General features: G+C 36.9%; 1 pseudogene; it reads left to right on the top strand.

Annotated features, from left to right (window-relative positions):
- The first annotated feature begins 6,510 nt into the window (after positions 1–6,510).
- On the top strand, positions 6,511–7,137 carry LOC112400103 (ubiquitin domain-containing protein 2 pseudogene; annotated as a pseudogene).
- The last annotated feature ends 11,665 nt before the right edge of the window (positions 7,138–18,802 follow it).

Below are 18,802 nucleotides of genomic sequence, written 5' to 3'. Positions count from 1 at the left end.
TTAGTTGGGTGGTTTTCACTCAGTGTCTCTCACAAGGTAGCAGTCAAGCTGCCCCTGGGGCTGTAATCAAATGAGAGCAGTTCTATTTGTAGTTTTTTAAGGAACCTCCATACTGTTCTCCATAGTGGCTGTATCAATTTACATTCCCACCGACACTACTGGGCATATATCCTGAGAAAACCATAATTCAAAAAGAGTCATGCACCAAAATGTTCATTGCAGCTCTATTTACAATAGCCAGGACATGGAAGCAACCTAAGGGCCCACCGACAGATGAATGGATAAAGAAGATGTGGCACATATACACAATGGAATATTACTCAGCCATAAAAAGAAACGAAACTGAGCTATTTGTAATGAGGTGGATAGACCTAGAGTCTGTCATACAGACTGAAGTAAGTCAGAAAGAGAAAAACAAATACCGTATGCTAACACATATATATGGAATCTAAGAAAAAAAAAAAAAGGTCATGAAGAACCTAGGGGTAAGACAGGAATAAAGACACAGACCTACTAGAGCATGGACTTGAGGATATGGGGAGGGGGAAAGGTAAGCTGTGACAAAGTGAGAGAGTGGCATGGACATGTATAACTACCAAATGTAAAATAGATAGCTAGTGGGAAGCAGCCGCATAGCACAGGGAGATCAGCTCGGTGCTTTGTGAACACCTAGAGGGGTGGGATAAGGAGGGTGGGAGGGAGACGCAAGAGGGAAGAGATATGGGAACATATGTATATGTATAACTGATTCATTCTGTTATAAAGCAGAAACTAATACATCATTGTAAAGCAATTATACTCCAATAAAGATGTTAAAAAAAAAAAAAATGAGGGCAGGACTAGGGCTGGCAAGCTGCTTCCGAGATGGGTCATTCAGGAGGCCTCTGTTCCTCCCCACTGGGGCCTCTCAGCAGGCTGCCTGAGTGTTCTCCTGACAGACCAGCTGGCTTCCCCAAGCCAGGGATCTAAGAGAGGGAAAGCAGCAGCAGGAAGGCACAGTGTCTTTTATGACCCAGTCCCCAAATCACACACCTTCACTTCTGCTTTATTCAATTGGTTAGAAGCCCATCACTAAGTCCAATCTACACTTAAGGAAAGGAGAATTAAACTCCACCTCTTGAAAGGAAGAATATCAAAGAATTCTGGACATTTAAAAATCACCACAGGGCTCCCCTGGCGGTCCAGTGGTTAAGACTCTGTGCTTCCAATCCAGGGGGCACGGATTCCATCCCTGGTCAGGGAACTAAGATCCCGCATGCCACACGGCGCGGCTAAAAATAATAATTTAAAAAATAAAGTTAAAAAACATCACCACAGGGCTTCCCTGGGGGCGCGGTGGTGGGGAATCCGCCTGCCAATGCAGGGGACACGGGTTCGAACCCTGGTCTGGGAAGATCCCACATGCCGCAGAGCAGCTAAGCCCTTGCGCCACAACTGCTGAGCCTGCACTCTGGAGCCCGTGAGCCACAACTACTGAAGCCCACGCGCCTAGAGCCCGTGCTCCGCAACAAAAGAAGCCACCTCAATGAAGAGTAGCCCCCACTTGCCACAATTAGAGAAAGCCCGCGCGCAGCAAAGAAGACCCAATGCAGCCAAAAATAAATAAAATAAATTAAAAAAAAAAAAAAAACAAAAACATCACCACATATATTTTAGTTCAGTAGTCTTTCATCAGTGGTGCTTAATCTGTTGTTTCTAATTTTGATTATTAAATCATCCATATCTAGAAATTCAACTAGGTATCCTCTTTCAAATCTGCCTAGTCACTTTTCATAGTATCATGTTATATACCCAATACTTCTTTAATTTCTTTAAACATGTTAAATTGTTATTTTATATTGTGTGTTGACTCTAACATCTTAAGCCTTTGGAGAATAGGCTGTCACTTGTGATGTCTTGTTCTTTTTTGTATGTTTTTCTAGTTTTGACTATGACCTGCTCCTTTCCCTTGGAAATGTCTCTGTGGAAATTCCTTGGCACCTAAATTAAAATTGCTTTCCTCTTCATTTGCTTCTGACAACTGCCTGAAGTAGCAAGCAATCCAGAACCCTTTGAGTTATATTCTTGGCTTAAGGTTCAGATCACACACAGTGTACATTTGGACCAAAAAATGTGCATGAGGGCCTTTACACATTCTCAGGGGGAAATTCCACCATACTCCTGCCAACCAATGCTAAATTTGAATTCAGATTTCTTTGATGTCCTGTTCTGGGTGACTTTCTTTTCTTCCTTCTCCTTTACATTGAAGGTATAACCCATTGAAGTCCCAGTTTTATGCAGAGATCTATTACATTCTCCAACTGATGTCGACCTTAGGGTTAATCTCTTATCCCCCAAATATGGTGCTGTCTCCAGGGCTCAGCAAAAAAAAAACTCTTAGAGCAGAAGCTGGTATTGGTGCTGCTTTATCACCAATGTTTCTTGCTTTCACTTTGTTTTTGACTTTTGTTGCTAAGATCATGCCAGTTCAGCAATACAAACACAAAGGTGATTTTTATATATAATCCAGCATTTTAACTGCTTACATTGGGAGGGTCATTGAAAGTACCGAATCTTCCAACTGCTGGAAATGTAAGTTCCCCATTTTCTCTCCAATCCACTCCATGCTGGCCCCCCTCCCACTCTATTTAAGTTGTTCTTTTCAATAACCTCCACGTTGTCAAGTCAAATGACCTTCCTCAGTCATCATCTGAGGAAGTCATCTTTAAGCATCATTTGACTGGTTTAATGACTCCCTCCTTTATAAAACACTTCTCTCCTGGCTTCTCTAACAGGTTCCCTGGATATTCTTATCTCACCAGCTTCTCCTTCTCAGTCTCCTTTCCTGACCTTTTGTCTTCTACACAACTTCTCCTCTCTATCCAGTCTTCTCCAAGGTGATCTCATATAAACTGATGACTTTAAATCCTACCTATATTTTGATGATTCTCACATTTCTATCTCAGGCCAAAATCTCAACCTGACCTCTAGACTTATATCCAACTGTTTACTTGGCATCTTCACTTGGATAACTAATAGTCACTTTAAACCTAACCTGTCCAAAACAGAGCTCTTGATTTTTCCCGTCAGCATCTATTCCTCCAGTTTTCTCCACCTTAGGAAGTGGCCCCTACTCCACCTCACTGCTATAGCCAAAGAACCAAGAGTTATCTTTCATTGTCCCTTTTTCCTCAACTATCACATCCAATGTTTAAGACATCCTGAATCTTCCCTTTTCTGTCCATCTCTACAACTACCATCTGAGTGCTAGTCATTATTATCTCTTAACCTGTACTCATGCAATTGCTTTTTTATTGGTTTCCCTGTGTGCATTCTTGATTTTCATAATCCATCTTCATAGAGCTACCAGAACAATTTTTTAAAAAGGAAAATTAGGTCGTGTTAATCACTTAATTAAAATGCTTCAATGGCACTCTTTTGCACTTTGGACAAAATCCATATTCTTTACCAAGACCTTTAAGCCTCTCCCTCCAGGACAGTCTTAGTCTTGTAACACTTATTACTATCTGAAATTAATCTGTTAACGTCTTTACTTATTTATTGTCTGCCTCCTCCCTTTAGATTCAAAATTTTGATTACAGAACGCAAACAGAACTGCCTGTTTTGTTCCCTGCCATAACCTCAGCCATTAATAGGTGATTAATAAATTCCTATCGATTGGATCTTTCATACTCTATGAAAGTTCTCTGAACGCCCAGTCTTCTTGGCAGAAGTAACTTCTTCCACATCTGTGCTCAAATAACACTTTGAACACATCAGTATTACGGTCCTCATGTGTTGAAAAGCTTATCTCCTTACTAGCGTGTGAACTTTACACGAGTATAAATCATGCATTTCCTTCTTTGAATTCCTAGGGTCTTACTCACTACCTGGTAAGGAGTAGGTAGACAAATGAGTGTTTACTGAATAAATGAATGAATGAATTCATGCTAATGAATGGTCACAGAGACTTGAAAGATCATTTTCTAAAATTACTTTCCTCGACAAGAAAAACAATATGAATATAACCCTCGGCTCTGGAAAAACAACTAAAACTGTGACAGCTAAAACAAGTTTATAGTTAAATATGCCATGTCTCTGCCAAAGAACTCCTACCAATGGATAGGACAAAAGAGAGGAAGAAAAGGACTTCTGGATTAAAGGTGTAGTTTGTTCTCCTCTGAATTTGCTGACCAATTTTAGTGCTGCAGCAACGGCTCCAGAAACAAACCAATTTCTGGCAGCCACATGGCCCACATAATCTTTGGAATTTTTAGAAATGCTTATCATTAAGGGAATCTCTCCTTGCTTCCTGGTAAGGGTTCATTTGAAATCTACTATATTGATGGCTAAGGGCACAGGTATTACGCCTGTCCTCAGGATTCTTACCAACAGTTCCCTTAAACTGGCTCAACCAAAGCCCAATCTGTTGCCAGAGAACAATGTCCCTTCGTCTGCCCTTGCAGCCACCAGGGCTTGTGGGAAACCGGAAGCTTGCATATAGGTATTAGTCATGGATCTAGTCCCCGTATTCAGCAAACACTTTTCTAGAAAATCCGGTGCCAAAAAATTCTTAAAATAAAACTGTACATGCTTCATTGATTCACTTCACGTGAAGTGTTTAAATGCTTCTATTGTATTTATTATTGTTCAGTAGCTCACGTAATATTATTTGAAGTTGATGAAGACTTTCCATTAGCCACTTAGGGCCTTTAGTTTTGCGCTAAGAGATAGTGAAAAGGGCTCAACATAATTTTTCGGCAGCAAAATAGAAGATAGTGACTAACCAGTACCTTAGCAAAAACCTTTTGTTATTTTCAAAAGACTTTTGGGTGCTTGCTTTTTTTTTTTTGCGGCACGCGGGCCTCTCACTGTTGTGGCCTCTCCTGTTGCAGAGCACAGGCTCCGGACGCGCAGGCTCAGTGGCCATGGCTCACGGGCCCAGCCGCTCCACGGCATGTGGGATCTTCCCGGACCAGGGCACGAACCCGTGTCCCCTGCATCGGCAGGCGGACCCTCAACCACTGAGCCACCAGGGAAGCCCACCTGCTTAGTTTTGTGTTGATTTCTTTTTTTAAATAAATAGATTTGTATATAACCCTCTTTTGTGAATGCATGTGGTGCTCTGGAGTACCCAGAGACCAGGTGGTAAAGCTATGTTCCTTACCTTTTTAATTCTTGGCACACTTGAAAATCTCGACATTCTCCCAAGGCTCCTCGCATGTTCTGCTCCTTATCTCCTTCTGACAAATGGGTGGGTACGCTGGTGGGGGTGTGGGGCTGACAAAAACATATGCTTGATTAGCAGAGAAAAATGAAGAGCAGTGTTTAAAAGAGGAGGAAAGTAGGATGGAAGAGAGGATAAAAGGAGAAATGGGAATAAAAAGAAAACTGGAGAATAATGGTGAAAAAAATGAAGAATAAAATTGGAAGAAGGGCACCAGGGACTGATTGCTCTTATTAATCTCAGTACCTCCAACCTATCCCAGCCACCTCAGCAGTCTGTTCCATGGCAACTGGCCAGCTCTCTGAAACTTTTCTGGTCCCTAATGGATCCTTGGGCCATTTTCCATTACTCACTTGTTCATTGCTTACACTTTGCAGATGTGCAAGTGTGAGGCTGAATATATTAGTTTTCTATTGCTGCTCTAACAAATTACCCTAAATTTAGGGGCTTAAGCAATACAAACTTATTATCTTCTGTAAGTCTGACATGGATCTCACAGGGCTAAAATGAAGATGTCAGCAGTTCCTTTAGGAAGACTTTTGGGGAGTGTTCATTTCCTTGATCATTTTGGTTGTTGGCAGACTTCAAAATGACATGGAAGGCCTTACAGAGTAGTAAGCTTCCTGTTACTGAAATCATTCAAGCCAAGGCTTATAAAAGATGGTTCTGAAGGATTTTTGTACTGGGTTGGAAGTTGTACCTTATGATTTCTAAGGTCCCTTCCAACTAAACACTGTACAATCTAGGCAAAAAGCTCTTAATAGCAGTTTAAATCCTGATCTGCTGCCCTGTGTGTGAAAAGAAAAAAAAACTGATTTGCTTACGTGGCTAGGATTTTCTATTGGGAAATGGATACTTTAATGTATTCATTTTTTCCCCTATTATGTGCCTAGTGGCGGTGTATGTTGAGGATATAATAATGAACAGAGATGGGACTCATCTATATCAACAAGGTAAGTGTGAAAGAGCTATAATACAGAATGGTGTGTTTATATATTTCTATATTCCAGATTAGTGTGGATCCTGTTATTATGAATGAAAAAATTAGTAATTAGAAGAACATAAAATATGACACCTAATTTAAAAACAGCAACTTAGGGGCGGGGACCGATGGGGCCTGGCGGACGGGCTACAACGGGGCTGGACTCACCTGGACGTGGGTGTGCTGGGCTGCGAGGGGGTGAAGCGGGAGTTGCGACCCACCCGGGATGGGCCAGCCCTAGTCTGGCAGGGCCGAGCCAGAGGCGAGGGCAGCACGGGGGCCAGGCCTGCTGGGCGGGCGGCCCTGGGACTGAGTTGCTTTAGGTCGTGACGAGCCTTTGAAAAAGGAGAAACCCAAATGGAAAAGCGATTATCCCATGACAGATGGACAACTGCTCAGCAAGAGAGACGAATTTTGGGATACTGCATCAGCTTTTGAAGGCTGTAAAGAGATTTGGGATGCCTTGAAGGCTGCAGCACATGCTTTTGAAAGCAACGATCATGACCTGGCACAGGCAATCACTGATGGTGCGAACATAACGTTACCACATGGTGCGCTTACAGAGGGCTATGATGAACTGGGGAATAGGCATCAGCTTCCGGTCTATTGCGTGGCACCACCAATCAACATGATAGAGGTAAAGAGCAACATAGAGACTCCGGATATTCCTGAGCCAGCACCCAATTCTGGGTATGAATCGCAGCTCCGTCTGCACCATTCCACGAGCAAGGACTCAACCCTGTGGTCCACGGCACAGACACACGGTACCACATGAAGGGGCGGCTACATGCAAGCAGAAGGAGTAGTACCGGGCACTCAGCGCTAGTTCTTTTCTGGCAGATCTCTCACTGACAAAATGAAGCTGGAAGACATGAAGATCGTAAAGGCCTATGTTGTACAGGTTATAATGAGCCAAGCTTTGCAAAACCCAACAGCAGTTGAGAACTGAACTGGTCCTGCTGGCTGTCCCCAGATCCCTCCTGCTCCTTTTTACCGTTATCATTCCCTACTCTATGGTGTGAAATTTACTTTCACTGCTCTGAATTCCATACGAATGGATTTAGGAGGAATTACCAGTGAAAAATTCCATCTGTGATGGAGACCAACAAAAATAATTAATAAAACGTAAAGAGCCAGCCGTTGAGACTCATGTAATTACAGTTTCTAATTCGAGAGGCAGTGAAGAAATAGATAACCATTTATTTTAAAATACCCAACAACTATGTAATGGCTGTAAATGATTTGGACTGTAAATAGAACACTGCATTCATGAAGAACCAAGCACCTGTAAATACAGAATTCTTAAAAAATACATCAAATTTCTGGAAATCATCAGTAACACTTATAAAACTTGAGCTTTTTAAAATGGAAACTGAAAGGAGCAGTACTTGAGGTTCACTTCTTTTCTGGTCTTAATTCCTTGCTCAATTAATATTTAGCCATAAAGGAGTAGAGACCAGCAAATTGTGTTTCAGTATTGCTTTCCCTATCCCCATATGTTGAGCTCCTTATTTACATTCACACTAAATTTTGGTGCCTTCCAGCACGTTGGTGGCAGGCACCTTTCTGGAACACTGGGCAATAATTGAGTCAGTGCATTCAGATCTCTGACTTTCAACTGATACTTGGTTGAAAAGTCTATTTTCCTCTTGCTGCATAGGTTATTTTGAAATGTCTATATAATGAAGCTGTTTCATATCCAGGCTTAGAAGGTCACTACTATGTAATACCTTCACTGATCTACCTACTCTGTGTAGAACTTTTCAGAGCTAACTGTACCCTCAAATGCATGGATACTAGGCCAGGGAATGCACAGAATCAAGTACGGCTGTTCCCACTGTAGGATAATAAAGTAATTATCTCTTCTCCCCCAGTTTGCAGGAAGGAAAACCCATTCTATCTGTGCCTGGGAGAATTGTGGCTACCTTCAATCTTTTAGAAAAAATTTCAACTTATAATTTGCTAGTGTGAAATATTTACTGACATCATTTAAACATCGGCAGTGAGACCAAATGATGATACGTTGCTTTAAACTTTAGTGCTTTCCATAGTTCACTGTTACCTACAGTTGTGATGGATGAGAATTTTCCTCTCTCATCTTTCCTAGCAAAGAGGCAAATTAAGAAGCATCTGCAGATTTTATCAGAGGACTGAAAAGTTTGGTGAGATAACCTGATTCTTCTGTACTAGGACTGGAATAAAGCTGCCAAGGATTATTTTTAATTTGGAGCCTTTTCAAAGCTGGTTCCATAAGTGAGAAGGGGGCTACCACATGACCTCTGAACCCCTGAGAATCCATGAGATGGAAAAGTAGAGGCAAGAAGGCATTTACGTTGTTCTCAAATGAGAAATAATCAAACCTCCACACCTACTTTGGATGTGAAGCACCATTATTAATTTTGATGGCAACATGAAACTGCTATTTAGTTTAAATGTAATGTTTAAAATAGTATTACATTTCGTATAGCCTGATTACACATATCTATAATTGTAACGTATCATGTTTCTGAGAGCTTTAACTACTTCTCTTTTTTATGCAATCATTTTAAAGACTGTGGCTACATTTAATTTAGGTTTACTGACAACTGAATCTAAATTCAAGAGGCAACAGCAGCATTAATTCCAAAGGAGTATTTTTATACATGGAGCTCCGGAGGTATGCGAGGGTATTTCAATATAACGCCCCGTCATCAAAATGTTTCCTTATTGTGTGCCACACTGAACAGCAACATCTCTCAAAGGTGTCAACTGGAGGAAAAAAAGTGTTCAAATCTATTTTTCTTAAGTAAATTTGGTGATATAATAAAAAAAATAAAAATAGCAGTGTAATATGTTAAATAGAGTCTAGAAGATGAGGTAGAAAACTATACTCAGTCAGGTACTAATGACAAAATACAGAACAAATCATTTAATTTTATTACAAATTTCCAATTTATAAGCAAAATATACAACCACTACATTTAAAATCAGTTTATACACTCACAGTTAAAGTGCTAAGTAAAAACATTTACAAAAACTGACATCAGTCTACTGTAAACAAAATAAATCTACCAGAGCAGAGTGCAAAGCACATCCAGCTAATGTGAAAGTACATTTCATGCTCTAATCAAGCGCACTTGTCCTATACAGAGCTCAACAGTAACTTCTCCACTCATTTGGAAATGAATGAACGATTTTGAATACATAAAAAAGAAACATGAAGAACTAATGCCACAAAATACAAGTCTTTATTAGCATAAAGTTTCTAACTAGATGTCTATACGATAAAGCAAGATTAAAATTTTAGAATCAATTTTAGAATCACCTCATCAACTTAATTCAGATTAGAGTTTGAAAACTAAATTGCTAAGTGCCACCTGTTTAAGAATACTAGTTTTTGAAAATAATGAAAAAAAAATATCCTTTCTACCTTTATATCTCTTGAAAAAAGAGAAGATGGTGGTCATTGTTGATAATGGTAAAATGAGGCAAGACTTTTTTTTAAAACAAGAATGGACAGTGCCCATCTGTAAATTTAATAGCAAGGAGCAGAGCTGGAACGCAGGCCTACCTGAAGGTAGGGCAGACAGAGCCTGAAACACAGCCTTAGAAGAGCGTGGGTGAAGGATATCTAGGATGTTCCAGACACAGCCTTCGAACTGAAAAACATGAGATCAGTAAGGCCCCGACTTCATATGACGCATAAAAAAGAAATGACTAGCTCCTTTCTTCAAGGTCACTGAACATATACAGCACTTTCAGTCATCACATGGGTTCAGGGCAAGAGGAGCAGATTCCCAAGTCAGGTCATTTAAATGATATCTCTTGTCTCAAAATAGTTCCACCAACACTAAATTATTTCCACTTTTAAAGCTTAATATTCTACTAACAGAGAGTAATTTGTGCTAACAACAATGTATTTGTTTTTAAGAGAGGTGAAAGGGCTATAGTCACTAACACTTTATTCCAAACCAAGCCCCCTAGATTAATACTGGAGTGCACTAGGTCAGCTCTTGTTGGCTATCTGTTACCCTTATTATTCACAAAAATATTATTTATATGAGGAGATGTAGTATGACTTTGGAACAAAATTGGGGATTTCCTGTGTAGGAGCTTCTTAATTTTACATGCTTTTTTATACTCATATATTTTAATTCTTACAACCTGAAACATATGCATAAAGAAAATCTTTAAATGGCACTTTAAGGCAAATTTGTTGACTACATAATAGAATTCATTATTTTAGAACGCCTATCAAGAAGACACAATTCTGTAGCTGGCAAAATTTGAGTCCATATTAGATATTGGGTGGGGAGGGGAGTTATTTTGCCTCTAAATGATATTTAGATGTATGACAATGTTTCAATAATGAAAGCTTAAAAACTACACACAGATTTAACGAAAGGCGTACGTAACTTATGTATTCCCGAAAGATATTTGCTTCAATTACTGAAGTCATTTTGATTAAACATCTTTGAAAACTGGGCAATTTAAAAGCAAAACAAAGCAGAATTTTCTTGATAGACCTATGGTTATCTGTAGTTTGAGTCTCTTTCATAAAGCTTGGTAGGTTGATGAAAAGAGTTGAAATGGGAAGTCATTACATCTGTTCTAAAGGATCTTTGTTTGGTTGTTTCTTGAATATATATTATGAAATTGTTAACATTTGATCAACAAAACCAGCAACTTCACATAGCTCAGAATATTATTATCCAACTATGACCACATGATATGAATCTCCTTGGGCTGATTCTCAGAAAGAACAGTCCATCTATGGAAGAGTTTTCTGCTGAGATGACTGTGATAACCTAACATATACAATACTGTACAACATCAAGAAAATAAGACAAAACAAAAAAAAGTCTCAAAAAAAAAAAGCTCACATTAAATAAATGTGAGCTTCAGGTATCGTATATTACAGAAAGCGAAATAACTATTAACTATAATAAATTGTAGACATATATACTTACATAAATAATATCCCCAATTCACTAACAGATTAAAATATAGCAAAGTTGGTATTTTCCTAATTTAAAAAGTTTAAATTAGAAGAGACAGTTTCCATAGCTCTTTCAAATAAAAATAAGACAATTTAATAGCTTTTGAGTGTCAAATGAACTTTTCTTTTTGGGACTGGGAGTAAGGGACTGTGGTGTTGCTGTCTTTATCATGCCAAAGTAAATTTCTAAACTGCATCACTCCTTCACATATGCAATACATTTAAACTGCAATGAAAAAATAAAACTCTCGAAAACAGAATTTGGCATTTCTGAAAATAAAAGCATAAAAGTTGTTTGAAGTTGGTATTAAAGATCTGTGAAATGGGATAATTTTAGAGAAACTAACTTTTTAAAAAGATGAATGATAAAGAACTCAGATTTACTATGATAATTCACAAGCTAAGGTAAAAATAGCACCTGATGACAAGAGTTTCCAGACTAATATTTTCAAATTAGAGTCCTTTTCATGATTAAAAAAATAATTTCAAGTTCACATATAAAGAAAACATAATATTTTCAAGTACACAAACACCTCAGCTCAGTGTAAAGAACTACTGTGCTGATCTTGTCTCAGAAATATAGAATTATTTCATATTAAATCTTTCTGCCAACAAGAGTAGTTCAAAGAAAAATTATCTGAGGCAGGACTAAGGAAGGGAGACAGGGAAGACATAAACTTCCTTTTCAAAACTGGGGGAGGGGATAAGTAGGTAGAGAAATAGAAAAATAGTGGATGGATAAATATAAATTAAATCACCCTAGGATTATCTGTTTTATCTTATAGAATATCCCATTATCAAAACCCAGAAAATACTCAATGAAATGTTTAGACCTCAGACTCAAGCTTAACAAATGTAATATCAAAACATGAAGAGACAGAGAACTGAAAATAAAGTGGTTGTTTTTAACAGGCATTTAAAATAACACTGTAATACAGGCATGTCTGGATGAGAGAAGCTGGGCATCTAATTTAATTTCTGGAAGTCGGGAGGGTTGTCTGATCCAGTGAAAGACAAGGAATCAAGTACAGCCAAAGAAATCACACCAGAAACCAGTACACCTTCCTATATCAACTTTCCGTTATTCTTCTCTACCCATCAGACACCAAACCCAATACCTAGACTGTAAATCTGTAGACCAAGGGTTCAAGAGATTGATATGAGCTAATGAAGACAATCAGAAGAAAGACAATGATCTTTAAAAGTAACAGGAACCTCCTTGGCCTGGTTCTCAGAGAACGTAATTAAATCTACAAGAGAACTCTGCTGAGAGATGGAACTAATGGAATCTTCACATTTTATTAAAGAAGGAGGCTTTAGAGAAACATCTTCTGCAGAGCCAGAAAAAAATAACACACCACATTTATCTCTAACAATATTTTAAAGCAGGACATTCACTTGCCCATGGCAATCTTGCAACTATATTTATGCAATGAATCTAAGAATACAGCTTAAGAATTATTGAACAGAAAAATTTCAATCCATTCCTCTTAAATTCCTTTTATATTTTATAATCATTTTAATGTCAGTAAAACCTAATAGCTTTTTTAATTAGCTATATGGGCCAGTGCTATCACTGCTTTGTTTACTAATTTTACCGTGAATACATTTTGTTAAAAGTTTAGCCTAAATAGCTACATTCATATTTAAGAGAACAAAGACCACAGAATTTTACATGTTACTTTTTTCTGTACGTCAATTTTAGGGTGCTTATGCTGGTTCTTTAGGAGATTTTTCCCTTGGGAGAAAAAAAGGTCATATCAATTATTTGTAACCTTTCTTTTACTTTTATTATCTGTAATATAATTTTCCTCCTGTAAAATTACTTAAAATCAGGAATTTCCTGGCGGTCCAGTGGTTAGGACTTGGTGCTTTCACTGCCATGGCCCGGGTTCAATCCCTGATCGAGGAACTAAGATCCCACAAGCCGTGCAGTGTGGCCGAAAAACATAAAATAAAATAACTTAAAATCATGAATGGGAAACAAAATTAGCAACGTATCTGAATCCTATTAATTTGAGTATAACTTGCATTAACAGTACAGGCTGATCTAGTAAATACAGTTCATGGGAAGAATAACAAGAATACAAGTAAGCCTAGATAATGATTATAAAATAGTCAAGGGATAACCAAATCAGAAACAGGTGGAATTTGAGACACTTCTGATCTAATCCCCTTGTTCCTTTCATTTACAGATGAGAAAACTGAGGTCCCAAGAGGCAAAATTCCAAAGTTACACAGCTCATTGAAAACAGAGGCAACACTGGAGATCAGGTCTTCTGACACAAAGTTTTGTGGTATTTAAAAATAACATAATGCATTTTTACTAAGCATTAAAAACATCTGCCAATTTAGAAAAAAGAAATGATTAAGCTCTAAAGTTTTTTCTTTTATGTCAGTAAGCATGTCGACACAGGTAAAGAAATACTTGCAAGTTAGCAATACAAACAAGCTGACTTATATCACAAAAACCCCAGGGCAATAACAACAATGATAGTAATGCTGTAGTTCACCCTACTTCAGGAAATATGATAAAATAACAAGCTTGAAAAATAGCACTGTCTTATAAATACTAATGCTACTAGCGAACGGTAATTACCAAAATAAGGGAACACTGAATTTTCAAAACCCAAATTACTACAAGGTAAAAAACTTGTTTCTCTGGATCAGGGAAAAGTGGACAGTGGCCAATAAAATGAGAAAAAAAATTATGAACAATGCTACCATACCAATGAAAATGTCCAAGAAAGGACATAATAGATTTTCTGAGAAAAGTGATTATTAAAAAAAAAAGTACTCTGAAGGAAACCAACCTTCAATACATTTAAATAGACTGAATGACTCTCACTTATAGGAATAATGCTGTACTGGTATGGGATTTGACTAAAATATAAGTGAAAATTTACCTTCTTTTATCTTTATGGCAACAAAATTTTACTTTCTAATTAGAGATCACAGAATAAGAAAGATGCTTATTAACTTATTATATTAAATCTTTATAAATCAACCAAATAGGAATGTCTGCAAAGATGGCTGGTTCTGGATAGACCTTAACATTTTCTTTCTCAGAATACTTTGGATCCTAAGAGAAAATTATAACCCAATATCCATTTGGCTGTTAAAGAAATATAGAATTTACATTAGAAAAAAACCCAGGAGACTAATTATAGTCAGATGGAAGGTAAAGGTTGCTTAGTCTTCCTACTCCTTTCTCAAAACTCATATAATTGGAACAAACAAGAAGGGAAGAGAACTAAAATATTAAGAGATGTCAACATAATTTTTTCATATAAAATAGATTAAAATGATATAAGAATAATGTATAAAATCATACAGCTACCAAGAAACATAGCTGAATTAAATGTAAACATTTTTTCTTATTTTAATCAGTTGTAAAAAAGGCATAAAAGAAGTTTAAAAGAACCGTGAGTTCCTTTGTAAATCTAGGGTCTATAAAAATGCTCTTTTGCGTGCTTATGTATGGAAAAGAATGGAGAAATCCTTACTTTATGCAGGTTTAAAAATTATATATGCAAATATACAAACAAGATAATATTATCACTTAAAATGTAAAGTTTTGCTACGATGAAAACCAACCAGTTACAGTAATCACATTTTAAAAATTGTTCTTAATTGGAAAGAACTGGGCACATGAAAGTCCTCAAAGAAAGAAAAATAAGGCTTATACTTCTCTTTATATTTTTCTTATAAATTTCATTGAAACCAAGCTAATGTAGTTATATCATTCTGTATCAAAGAAAACATAATGGAGATCCCCAAATTTCTGATGAAAGTGACCTACAAATTCAGCCATGTAAAATTTGAAAGCATATTCTGGTATAACATATAATAAAGAACCAATACAATCTAAGGGCATAGCCATTCTTGAAAAAGAACCTAATTTTTAAAGGATTAATTGGATTGCTGATTTAAAGGTTATACCAAATGAATACTGGTCTAATTGCCTATTCTGTTGTTACTGCTGAATACCACTGAAGACCATTATCCTTGCTTTCTGTAACCCCAAAATTCTAACAAAAACAAATACTATCAGTAGGGGAACTTACAGGTTAAAGAGCACTATAATTCCTGTTATCTCATTTGATCCTCACGCTGTCCAGTGAGGTAGGTTTCGGGGCCCCAAATTACCTTATCCGTATTTTACATCAAAGAAACTGAGACCAAGAGAAATTAAATGAGCTGTCTAGTTTACATCATAATTATGGGTCTTTTGATTCCAAGTATGATAATATGTAAATATACCTTTGGCATGTCAAAAGCAATATAAATATCATCATAGTGAAATTTTGCTATATTAATGTTTTCTAAGCTCAAGCCAATGATCCACTACTTTATCAAAAAACTTTAAGTAGTTCCTTTTATTTCATGGGGATATAGCCTAAACCAATATGGTTACAACTTCAGTTACTGCCAGCTATTATCACAAAGAAACTAATGAGGTAGGTTAAAATGTAGTAAATTTTTCTAATTTGAAGAGATTCTCAGAATTTTCATAAATCTTCTCTAAGAAACAGCTTTTAGAAAATCATCATTAATCAAGGTTTACTTGAATATTCATTTATCCAACCACTACACAAAGATCTAACTTCACATAAAACCAACAAGAACCTAAATACCTCTAAGAATTGCTCATCACCTTTTAAAATTAATATAAAGTGTTGGTACAAGTTTGTATATATATTTCTTTAATTAAAATAGCAATATGGACTGTTACTCTAGGAGAAATACACTTTATTTGGTGCAATTCACATATTACTAACTGCCGCAGATTATTCTGGTAAAGCAGAGACTTCATTTCACTTAGTTTAAATTTAGACTCTTCAAATTTCTTTGAAGTGAGACTTCACTGCTAGAGTAAAAGTGAGTTGCATAACATGAGCTATTCATTCATTTAAATATTTATTGAAAACCTACTATGTACTATGCCCTCTGCTAGTTGTTGAGTTACTAATCAGTTCTTTGAAACTACTGTTTCGAGCTTAATATTGTCTTGAATTGTTTGCTTTAATCACTGAAAAAATTCAATACAATATTGCTGAAATCAGAGTACTTCTCGAAAAGCTTTCAGTTATATATTAACATTTTAGAGAGAACTATTATTTTCTCAGTTGTCAACTGAACAAATAAAATACTAAACATTATCATATGCCAATCACCACACAAATTAAACATATGGAAGGAAAGCTGTCAGGACTTGCTTATGTTGGATTAAGCTAGTTGAGACTTGAAATTGTTGTTTTGTTATAGTTCTTCAACTGTTTCTTTAAAGAATAAAAATCTTAATTTGGAGCGCTAGTTTGATAAATAACACAACCCAAACTAAATACGGTTATTTAAAACAATGCATTAACAATACTAAGTAAATTTTGTGGAGCAAAACTAACATACTGAAAGTAACCGAGAGGCCAATATATCCTTTACAAATACATCAACAGTTTAGTAGAGAAGATACAAATGAATATATAAAAATCAAGAAGCACAAAGTTAAGATTTTCATAATGATGTTCACTTAACTGTCTATACTTGGCCCACAAAAAAACCAATTAACATTTTTTTTTTTTTTTTTGCGTTACGCGGGCCTCTCACTGCTGTGGCCTCTCCCGTCGCGGAGCACAGGCTCTGGACGCGCAGGCTCAGCGGCCATGGCTCACGGGCCCAGCCGCTCCGCGGCATGTGGGATCTTCCCGGACCGGGGCACGAACCCGCATCCCCTGCATCCGCAGGCGGACTCTCAAGCACTGCGCCACCAGGGAAGCCCCCAATTAACATTTTGGCAATTGATAATATAATGCAGATGGCGATGGATGACAACATCTTTGAGCTGAAACTGGTACCTTCTATAGTAACTTATTTTTTTTGTCTGAATGTTTGTTTTGGTCTCTCATGCTGTTCTCAGGGGAAATCCTCAGACAAAAGCCTCAAGAATTACTGATTTATTTATAAATGAGTTGTTATAAGTTTGGCTTTCAGAGTAAAGGGTTACTGTCAGACGTGAGGGAATTCAGACTCTACTTGTCTTGAGTATTAACTCCAGTTTCAAGGGAAAAGACGATGAAGATGGAAGAAAAAGTAAAGCATTTGAGCCAAATATTCAACTATATCTTAAGAAGAATTAATAATAAATATTAAAAAATACATACTTTGAAAGAAAAAACATGATACACAAATTATTATTATCAGAAAACTGACTTCTGCGCCTAATAAAAGCTTCTGTCAACAGCTAATTTCTTGGTACTTTTTGTTTTAAAGAAGGAGAGGAAAAAGTACACATGAATTAAGCACATGTCAAGGAATGTACTATGGTAGCCCTCAAACAAATCTCTTAAATCCTCAATAATCTTAATCCCTTATAGTTCATAACACTTTAAAATTTTCAAAGAGCTTTCATATGATTTTTCATCTGATACCTATTTGACAATTTTGTGAGGTAGGTATTTATCTTCTGTCTTCATTTATAAACAAGGGAACTGAGGCTCAGAGAAATTGACCTGTTAAAGGTAAAAAATTAGCATATGGCAAAGCCAGGCCTCTTTAGAGTCTAGAATATTTTTTGAAGTGTGATTCTTGGATACTTGCATAAGAATCACCTGTGGTATTTCTTTTTACAACCAGATTTTAAAGGCCTACCATCACCTTTGACTTAATGAGTAAGAATCCTTAGAAGTGGGATCCAGAATTCCCGTTGTATACCAGGTAATGATATAAAAGCATTAACAATGAATCCAGCTAGATTTTCACGTGATACAACATGATGCCATCACATCATCAGAGGCAAGTTAGTTTAAAACACCTTGCAGCCAGGTTTCAGATTAAAATCACCTGGAAAGCTTTTTAAAAAACTACCAGTTGTCATCTGAATGAGAGGAAGGTGGCCGGTATCAGAGGCTCCCCAAGTGATTCGTATCTGTAGTCAGGGTTGAGGATCCCTTGTTTAAATATACTTTTCTATAAAACACATGCAGCATTTTCCAGAATTTTTCTTTCCCTTCCGATCAATTTCATGCCTAATAAACTTCACAGTTTTTATTATAAATTATTTAAATTTTATAAGACAAAATGTCAAACATTTTTGAGTTGATATTTTTAAGATTAAAGGATACTTCACAGCAGGACTAATCATGCTCCATTTAGCTACAATGATTTTCAAATACCCCAAATTAATCACCTCTTTGGACTTAGGTTATATGTATTTCAGCTATAAACAAGAATGATCCAGAATCTGAAAATAAGGGTGTGGGGCAAAAGCTGTAGCATATTGGCTACTGGGCAATGCAAGTGCAGACAATCAACCCACTGACAGGAGGGGCCTGGATACCAAGATCTGGTGGCTTTGGCAAGATCACATCTCACTGTAGAAAAATACAAGCAACGAATACAGAGGAAACATTTTGCCATTTTGTAATTATGATTACCACAAAAAACCTTATAGTGTGTGATGCTTATTCTATTACATGCTTCCACAGAACATATCTGAACATGAAGTTCTCTAGGAATCAATACTACTACATGGGAAAACATGGCTACAAAGTAAAAATTTTCCATCATGCATATGGATAAGTTATAAAAAAACAGCCAGTAAAAGTAATATTTACAAAAGTAATAAAAACAGCACAAT

This window comes from Neophocaena asiaeorientalis, unplaced genomic scaffold (assembly GCF_003031525.2).
Source record: "Neophocaena asiaeorientalis asiaeorientalis breed wild unplaced genomic scaffold, Neophocaena_asiaeorientalis_V1.1 scaffold1675, whole genome shotgun sequence".
NCBI lineage: Eukaryota > Metazoa > Chordata > Mammalia > Artiodactyla > Phocoenidae > Neophocaena > Neophocaena asiaeorientalis.
Note: the sequence above shows the minus strand (reverse complement) of the source record. Positions and strands in the feature narration are given on the sequence as shown.